General features: G+C 56.6%; 1 pseudogene; it reads left to right on the top strand.

The window, feature by feature from the left end:
• Nucleotides 1-244: 244 nt before the first annotated feature.
• The window catches only part of LOC121102845, a 16,786-nt pseudogene continuing 8,025 nt past the window's right edge, over nucleotides 245-9,005 (top strand).

Here is a 9,005-nt window from a genome sequence, read left to right as displayed (position 1 = left end):
GGCCGCCTGGGAGGATTTCCTTGGGAGTCCCGAGGGCGCTTTTCGCGCCTCCTCGCTGTGGAAGCGCGGAGGAGAGGCCTGGGCGGTGGAGGGTGTCTCTCGGGACCCTAGGCGTCCGCCGGCAGGATACAGGCTCGGCCTCACGTCTTGGCCCCTCGGCGGCCGGCGCGGAGACGCGGGCTCACGCACGCGCCTGCCCTCCTCCGCAGCGCCGGCGGTCCGACGTGCCGAGGACCGCGAGCCCATGGAAGGTCTGGGCCGCTCGTGCCTGTGGCTGCGCCGGGAGCTGTGCGCCCCGCGGCCTCGGCTGCTGCTTCTGGACTGCAGAAGCCGCGAGCTGTACGGATCGGCGCGCTTGGCGGGCGCTGAGCGTGGCCCTCCCCGCGCTGCTGCTGCCCGCCTGCGCGCGGGAAGCCTGTCGGTTCGCGCGTCCTGCCGGGGCCCCGCTGCAGCCGCCCCCGCTCGCCCGGTGCTCCTGTACGACCAGGGCGGGGGTCGGCCGCGCGGGAGACAGAGGCCGAGGTGGGAGGCGATTAGCTGGGCACCCTGCTCCAGAAGCTGCGAGAAGGCTACCTGGCATATACCTGCAGGGTAAGTGCGGGCGCTGTGCCGGGAACCGGCCTGGGGAGAGACCCTGGGCCCTGGGAGGAGGGCCACACCTTCCAAGGGGATTCTAATTCATTTGACGCTGGCTGGCCCAAGCTTATTTCGTCTAAATTGGAGGTGAGATCCCTCCCAGATCACGACCTTGGGCAAGCTCTCTCCCCTTGGGAGCCCCAGTTTCTGAGTCTGGAAAATGGGGAGATTCGAGCCGACCTGCCCTGGCTTAGGGGATGCTCAGAATGGGGTACCAAGTGCAGGCTCCCAATTTCTACACACCCCCAGGTTGTGTCACCACCTCCTGCAGCTGCTCCTGGCAAAGGAGGCGAGACCACAGGAGGCCAAATCCCCTCTGCAAAGGCTCCAGAACTGGGAAGTGGAGAGAGAGAGAGAGAGAGAGAGAGAGAGAGAGAGAGAGAGAGAAAGCAGTGAAGGCAGAAGGAGGCAGATCCATCCCATCATAGTCATGGGCAGGGCTGAGGGTGGGGGCATGGCTGAGACAGGCCCCTTGGCCCCTTGATGAGCCAAACAGACACCCAGAGGTCCAGCATGAGGGACAGGGTTCCCATGAACTGACAGAGACGGCTCCCACCTCCCCATCAAAGGGGTGGGCGGTCAATTGAGTATCTCCTTTGCTCCATTCGAAGGCACAGGGATGCAGAAACATGGCAAGTTCTGGCTCTCAGGCCCCACCTAGCCCGGGAAAATAGTTGTTATCTGTAGATGAAGGAAATGCTGGCTTCTTGGGACTCTGAATCAACCCAGGTAGAATATTGCGCTCTCTCCCAGGCTCCCACCTCTTGGGGTGCTCTGGTGGAGCTAGATGGGAGGTGGCCACCCAGGCAGAAAACTCACACCTGAACCTTTCCCCTTTCAACTGATGGTGCTTGTCCTCCCCAAGACCGACAGTACATCTGAACCCACGACCCCTCATGCCTGCCTCAGCTTGGCGGGGCTGTAAGATCCTCTTTGGGGGGCTCTGCCAAGCCAGAATCTTGCACAGCAGCACAGTGGGTACTCAGAGTGCAGCACATGAGACACCAGTATGGATCAGCTTTGACTCCTGAGTTCCCTTTGGGAACATCTGCAAGCCCCTTGGGTGTTGGAGTTGTCTGCGGTCAGTTCCTCCTCTCCCGCCAGAGTGCTTGGGCAGCCCAGGTAGCCAAATCAACAGGGGACTCTCCCCTTCTCCCTCTCAGGTGGCTTCAGCAGATTCAGGCAGAGTGCCCCCACTTGTGTGAGACCAGCTTTAACGCCGTGAGTGGCCCAGCACAGCCCCGTGCCCAGCCCAGTGGTCGGGCTGGGCGGCCTGTGCCTGGGCTCAGACTGCTCTGATGCAGAATCCGAGCCTGATCGTGACTCCATGAGCTGTGGCCTGGATTCAGAGGTGCCACACCCCCCAGCGGGGCTGCTGCCATCCTTCCCTGTCCAGATCCTGCCCAACCTCTACCTGGGCGTGCCGGGATTCAGCCAACGTGGAGAGCTTGGCCAAGCTGGGCATCCGCTACATCCTCAATGCATCACCCCCAACCTCCCTAACCTCTTCGAGAGAAACGGTGACTTTCACTACAAGCAGATCCCCATCTCAGACCACTGGAGCCAGAACTTGTCCAGTTCTTTCCTGAGGCCATTGCATTCATTGGTAAGTCTGCTGTGCCTCCTCTTCCTCCCTCCCCCACTCCCACCAGGCCTGACTCCTAGCCTCTACACTCCCTCAGGAGGGCTTCTCCTGAGCTTAGCTACCATCCCCAGAGCCTAAAAGTGGAATGGCACTTCTGGGGTCAGGCAGTGCTGGGACCAGCTCCCAGAAGGCCACCAGCGAAAGCCCTAGGCTCCTCAGGCAGGAGCGGGGCTCGAGGCCAAATGTGGCCAGAGCCACCTGGCTCTGAGAGCAGGGCAGGGCCGGGCCCCACCATCACACTGCCTCCCGCTGCCCCCACCTAGATGAGGCCTTGTCCCAGAACTGCGGGGTGCTCGTTCACTGCCTGGCAGGCGTCAGCCGCTCTGTCACCGTCACCGTGGCCTACCTCATGCAGAAGCGTCACCTCTCACTCAACGTGCCTACGACCTGGTCAAGCGGAGAGAAGTCTAACATCTCACCCAATTCCAACTTCATGGGGCAGCTGCTGGACTTCGAGCGTAGCCGCCGCTGGAGAGAGCGCGCCCGAGCCGCAGCAGCGGAGGGCAGAGTCCCCGCGGCCTCCGACACCCTCCTTCCACCACCCCTACCAGCGATGGTGTCTTCGAGCTGGACCCACATAGGGCCCCTTTCCACCACCCCCACTGGGTGCCCCTCACCACCCATGTGCTGGGGAGGTGGGAGGAGATCATCGGAAGCAGGGGGGTGGGGGGTTGAGCACAATACCTCATGGGGGGCTGTTGGGAAGAGGTGGAGCCAGGAGCCTCAGAGTGGCGCGGGGGAGAGACCCGTCCTACCCACTGGAAACATCCAGGGAATCCTATTAAATGTGCCTATAAGCCGGCCCAGGGCCACCACCTGACCAGCGCCGCTCCGAGGCGAACCACGCTCCAGAACCTGCCTCTTCTGCGACTGTTACTTTTTCTTTTGGGGAGTGAGGGTGGGGGGAATTCTCATTCCAAGGACTGCTCCAGGTGGCTGCCTGTTCCTGGGCCTGCGAGCCTCCCGTGGCTTTTCCTTCAGGAGTGTGTGTGCCTGCTCTGGGGACCCGCTCCCAGTCCCGCCCCTGTCCCCAAATGGCTGCTTCTGGGGAGGGTTTCACCGCCAGTTAGTCGCCTCCCTGCTTCTCTGCCAAGGGCTTAGGCCGCTTGGGGCTGAGGGCCTCCTGGAGATGGGGCTTGAGGTGCACTGCCTGCCCGGCATCCATGTAGACAGCCCCTCTCTGGGTGGCTCCTCGCTGGGCAGCACCGCAGGAGGGTGCTGGCCTGGGAGCTGCCCGGGTTCCTGGCCACACATCTGGTGCCCTGTTTATCCACTGACGTTTGAAAAGATGCTTTTCTTTCCTCTTCCCCAGATGTCTTAACAGGGATCACTGGGGCTCTTTGTGACTGAGGTGGCCAAACTGCTGCCAGAGGAGATGGGGGTCTCAGAGCAAGAGCTGGGGCGGGGAAGGAGAAGGAGGCCTGGATTTGGCCGCTGTGGGTTCCACTAGCCACGGACGAGTCTGGGGGCAGGGAAGGGGCCAAGCTGCATATACAGAGTCATTCATTGCAGGGAGCACACCCCTGGTGGGCCGGCGGGCATGCACGTGTGTGCGCTTGTGTTCAGCGCTCACACCTGGCCCAGGGCCAGCAGTCCTTGCGGACCATCTCAAACTTGGGAATCCACACCACGGTTGCTTTCTTTAATTGTTCCTGAATAAACACTTTCTGAAGACACTGAACAGAGGAACTGCTTCCAGAGCACCCTGCAGGGCAGGGAAGCTGGGGAGGGAAGCCTCAGGAGAGGGCGGGGTGCGTGGGAGCCCCATGCTGGGCTGGTTGGGGACTGAGCACTACCCACCCTCACAGCATTATTTCCCATCTGGCACCCACGCAGCCTGCCCAACCTCCAGCAGAGCCGCCCTCCACTCTTGACCCATTGAGCCCTACACTGGAGCCACTGCTAGGGACTGGGATGCAGCAGCGAGCCAAAGATGCTTACTGCTCAGAGCTGACTTCCTGGAGGGGCAGGAAAGACACTAAACAACAGACCCCAATGGTGCTGAGAGAGAGTGAGAGGCGGGGACTCAGCAGTGACCACAGGGTTTGCAGCTGAGCCCCAAGACTCTGGTGTGGAGTCAGAGCCAAGCCTCAGGGTGAGCTGATGGGAGCCACATGGGACAGGAGCTGGGGAGGGATAGGGGCAGACTCGCATGTCCAAGCTCATGTCCCCTGTGGCTGCCGCGGAATGTGAATTTGGTCCTTGGACGAAAGTCCACCTGAAGTGACAAATGAGGCTTGCTCTTCCTGGCTTCCTGGCCTCAGCTCTGGACAACTCAGGGCCTTCTACTGGCTGGAGTGGTCCTTCCAAAGCCATGATTCCTGGGGCATCTGCATGGTGCAGTCGCTTTAGTGCCCAGCTCGTGGATTCGGCTCGGAGTCATAATCTCAGGATCATGAGATCGAGCCCTACATCGGACTCTGTGCTCAGCGGGGAGTCTGCTTCCTCCCTTTCCCTCTGCCCCTCCCCCAGTCTTGCACACACATACACTCTCTCTCTCAAATTAATAAATCTTTAAAACCATGATTCCCAACCACAGACACATGGCAGGAGGTGGAAGGAAGCTAGAGGAGTGGGTGGGGACAAGTGCACTATAAGCGTGTAGCGGAGACTGTGTGTCCAGAGAAACTCTCCTGGTCCAGGACCCCTAAAACCGTTTGAGTAAATGGCTGAGCTGGTGGGAAAATAAAGAGAAAGGCTCAAGGTCAGAAACAATGAGGATCCTTGAGTCCAGAGGTGAGACAGCCGGCTGGCACCTGACCAGGGGGCATCTACACCCAGGAACCAGGACGAGCCACCTCTTCCCATTGGACACCCTCTTCCTATAGCTATCCAGATGCTTCCATGGGAGCTGGGAGATGATTCCTGGGCCCCACATAAGACCCGTATTCTCAAAGGGCAATGATCTCAATAGGCATGGTTGGCAGAATACTGGCCCCAAAGATGGCCACATCCTAAGTCTGGGCCCTTGTGAATACGCTTCCTTAAGCGGCAAAAAGGACAAGCAGAGCGTGATTAAGTCGAGAGGATCTTGGAGACGGGAGACTGTCCTGGATTATCTGGGTGGCGAACACCATCATATGCATCTTTACAAGAGGAAAGAGGGACGCAGGAGAGTGAGAGAGGAGGCGTGGCAATGGAAACAAGGGTCAGAGCCAGAAGAGAGATGAGAAGAGGCTACATTGCTTGCTCTGAACATGGAAAAAGGAGCTGCAAGCCAAGGAATGCAGAGCGGCCTCTGAGCAAATCGCAACAGGTTCTTCCATCTGGTCTCCCGAAGGAACACGGCCCTGCTGACGCCTCAAGTTTAGTTCAGTGAAATCTATGTTGCATTTCCGACCTCCAGAACTGTGAGAAATTTCACACAGCAGCAGCAGCAAATGAATACAACTGGTGACCTAGAAACAAAATAGCCCACCAAAAAGGGCTGGCTGGCTGCGTCGGGTGGCTCAGTCGATTGCGCGATCTGCCTCGGCTATGTGTCGAGTTCTGGGATCGAGCCTATCACTTTCTGCTGGGAGCCTTTGCTTCCCTCTCCACTCCATGCTGTGTTTCCTCTCTCGCTGGCTTCTCTATAAATAAATATCTTTAAAAAAAAGAACTGCTTTGAATATGACCTTGGATCTGGGTAAAGTGGAAAAGAGGGAAATTTGGCCCTCAAGAATTTATAGCCACACAGTGAAATTTTTAATTGAAAGGATCAAGGCATATACAATCTTGATGTTCCAGAGTTTTTTCTTGGAGGAGCTAAGGGACAGTGATCTGATTGGGAGCACAGCTCCGGGATTTGTCTGAAGCTTCCTTTGCTTAGCTTGCACACAAATTTTGCTTAGATTGGAACAGCCCAATAAAAATAGCAAAGTTTAAAAATACATTTTTAAAAGTTCTAAATGCAGTGGTCCAGAGGAGTATTCCCAAGAGTGCAGCAGAAACAAGCATGAATCCTCCGTGCAGGGCGTCCTTTCAATACAGGCCTGTAAGTTGGGCCAGGATGACTAGAAGGGGCTGTAGTTGGATATTTGCCCTCTATTGAACTCTGATAAACCCCAGTAGGTCGGGATCAGGTGTAATAGTTTGTCCTGAAGGCAGGCCTTAGTAAGACAAATACTCTGGTGTATTTCAAAATGCCTACTTTCCCCTCCTGCTGCCAGAAGCACGAGACTTTTCTCAAAATCTTCACTGTGCAAACCTGGTAGGGCTTCTGGAGATAAAACTCATAAAAGTGTGGGGTCCTCCCAGATCAGGCCCCCTCTGGATATTTATTTTGACCTCTTAGACATGCCCACACTGAACCTCAAGCAATTCCTCAATTAAAATTCAGGTTTTCCTACCCCAGCACTGTTCTCTTCTGGGTTTGTGCTCTGCTAGAGCTGTGATTCTCTGTATTTGCATCCAGTGTGTGGAGCAGTGGTTTGCCCTGTGAACTCACTTCTCTGACTTTTCAGTGTGTTCAGCTTTGTACTGGTGAAAGCTCCTTCCACTGGACTGTTTAACCAAAGATATATAATAAGCCAAGAAGCTAAATTTCGGGAGCCTGTGGCATCTCGCCCCTAGGTTCTCCCATCCCTCTCAGCTTGTTTTTGGCATGGGCCAGGGCAAGGCAACCCATGGAGACCAGCAGCTTCTCTGCCTAGGTTTGAGAAAAGCTAACTCAGTTTGGAGTGGTGGATAATACCTACATCCAGGGACATTCTCAGTGGAAGTGACTTCTCAGAGGCAAGCCAGCCAGGAGAGCTAACACGCAACTTCACTAGACCGAGATTATGAATGTGGTTGGGGCAAGCTGTTCTAGCTAACTGGAAAATGAAGAGACTCTCAAACTATTCATGCTCTCCTGGACTATCTTGCAGCTACACATGTATATAGGAGACTCAAAAGGACCCAGTAGAAAGAAATCACAAGGCAGACCTTCAAATAGCCTGATGCCTCAAAGAGCTCCTACCCATGCACAGATCCATCAACAGCATTACAGAAGCCTTACTACCTGAAGATGTCTTTAGTAGTTTTCCATCCATTTAATGGCCATACTAAACTAGGCTGATACAAGGGGCAGCCCTACAAAACCAAGTTTAAAATTTTTAAACAACAATATATTTTTTAAACCAAGCAGAAGGGCATCTGGGTGGCTCAATTGGTTAACCGTCTGACACTTGATCTAGGCTCAAGTCTTGATCTCAGGGTAGTAGTTCAATCCCATGCTTGCTAGGCTCTGTCTGGGCATGGAGACTATAAAGGGGGACACCTGGGTAGTTCAGTCAGTTAAGTCCCTGACTCTGATTTGGCTCAAGTTGCAATCTCAGGGCCAATGAGTTCAAACCCCCACCTTGGCTCTGCAATACAAGCTGGAGTCACCTTCTCTCCCTCTCCTTTCTCCATCCTCCTGCTGCCTTCCCCCTGCTCAGGACTCCAACTGCAGAGTGGCAGAATTGTGTCTGGAAGCCACAACCTTGGGAAGCAAAAGTGATGCCGCCCGGCCCTGGGCTCTGGGAGGTGGGTGTGGCAGAGCATGCAATGCCCCCGGGCCAGAGGTCAGAAGAGAGCCGGGTCACTCTGAAGGCATGGGTGTCATGGGAGATTTTGAGGGCTGGCTAGGTGCTTGGGCAGAGGCAAGGCTGGTGTTGGGGGTGCCAGGGGCTGGTGCTGGGGGGGCGGGGGGCCAGAGATGGGAGCCATGGGGGAAGGGTAGGCTTGGCTAAGAAGGAGACAGCATTCTGGGCACCACATGTTCCCCTTCCTGAAGACAATTTCTGGATAATTCTATCCCTTGTAATCTGCAGAGCCTATGTGGGCTGGCCACCGTGGATGGGACCATCACTGAAAGCGGAGCACAGGAAGTTTGCTCTGATGACTGGGAAGTCATCTTAGGCTTATAGCCTTGGGGACCCCATCCTCAACACCCCATTTCTCCTCTGGGGCTACAGAGAACAGGCAGCTCCAGCCAGCAGTGCCACAGGGATGCTAAGGTCACAGTCACAGTCCCCGTGGCTCTGGCCAGCTCTCCAACAGCAGGTCCTGAGAGCTGACCCTTGCAGGTTGAGAAATTGGGCTCTGTGTTACCCTCATGGTCCCACTCCATGCCAGCCCCAACAGCTGTCCCCAGAGTGGGGGTACAGTGAAGAGAGGCTTCCACTGCTAGAAGACCACTGCTCCAGGTTGGTGACAGCAGAGTCAAATGGTACCCCAGAGTGGCCCGGGCTGAACCCTGACTCTCAGGGTCCCCACAGGCCCCATCCTTTCTCTCTGTGATGATGACATGATGCTGACCATGGGGTGGGGAGGAGAGGGCCCAGCTGCGGGTACTGAGCAGAGTGGCTGAGGTCCTTCTGCGTTTCCCCGCAGGAGATGGCAAGCGCTGAGAGCAGACTCATCACACCACTGAGGCACACAGTGACAGAGGGAGATGGCTCTGAGGACTGGTACCCTACCATCTGCAGGCAGATGGAGGAGCCCCTGCCAGGGACTCAGCGACTCATCACAGGCCCTCACTGGAAAGACCAATGTGGAGGCCCGGCTGTGTGCTTGACCCTGAGCAAGGGGTCTTGTCTGTCCCCTTCCCACCCGAAGCATCTCTTGGGCAGGCCTCGCTGACCCTCACCATTGAGTGGATATGAATGATCCCTCTAGCTTTCTCACCAGCAGGCCCTGGCCTTCCCCCTCCCTCTTCTATCCCCTCTCTCTGTGCAGGGGCTGGCCCCAGAGGGATGGTGGTCACGCGGCACCACAG

Source organism: Ursus maritimus (genome assembly GCF_017311325.1).
Source record: "Ursus maritimus isolate PB19 chromosome X unlocalized genomic scaffold, ASM1731132v1 scaffold_X1, whole genome shotgun sequence".
Classification (NCBI taxonomy): Eukaryota; Metazoa; Chordata; class Mammalia; order Carnivora; family Ursidae; genus Ursus; species Ursus maritimus.
Note: the sequence above shows the minus strand (reverse complement) of the source record. Positions and strands in the feature narration are given on the sequence as shown.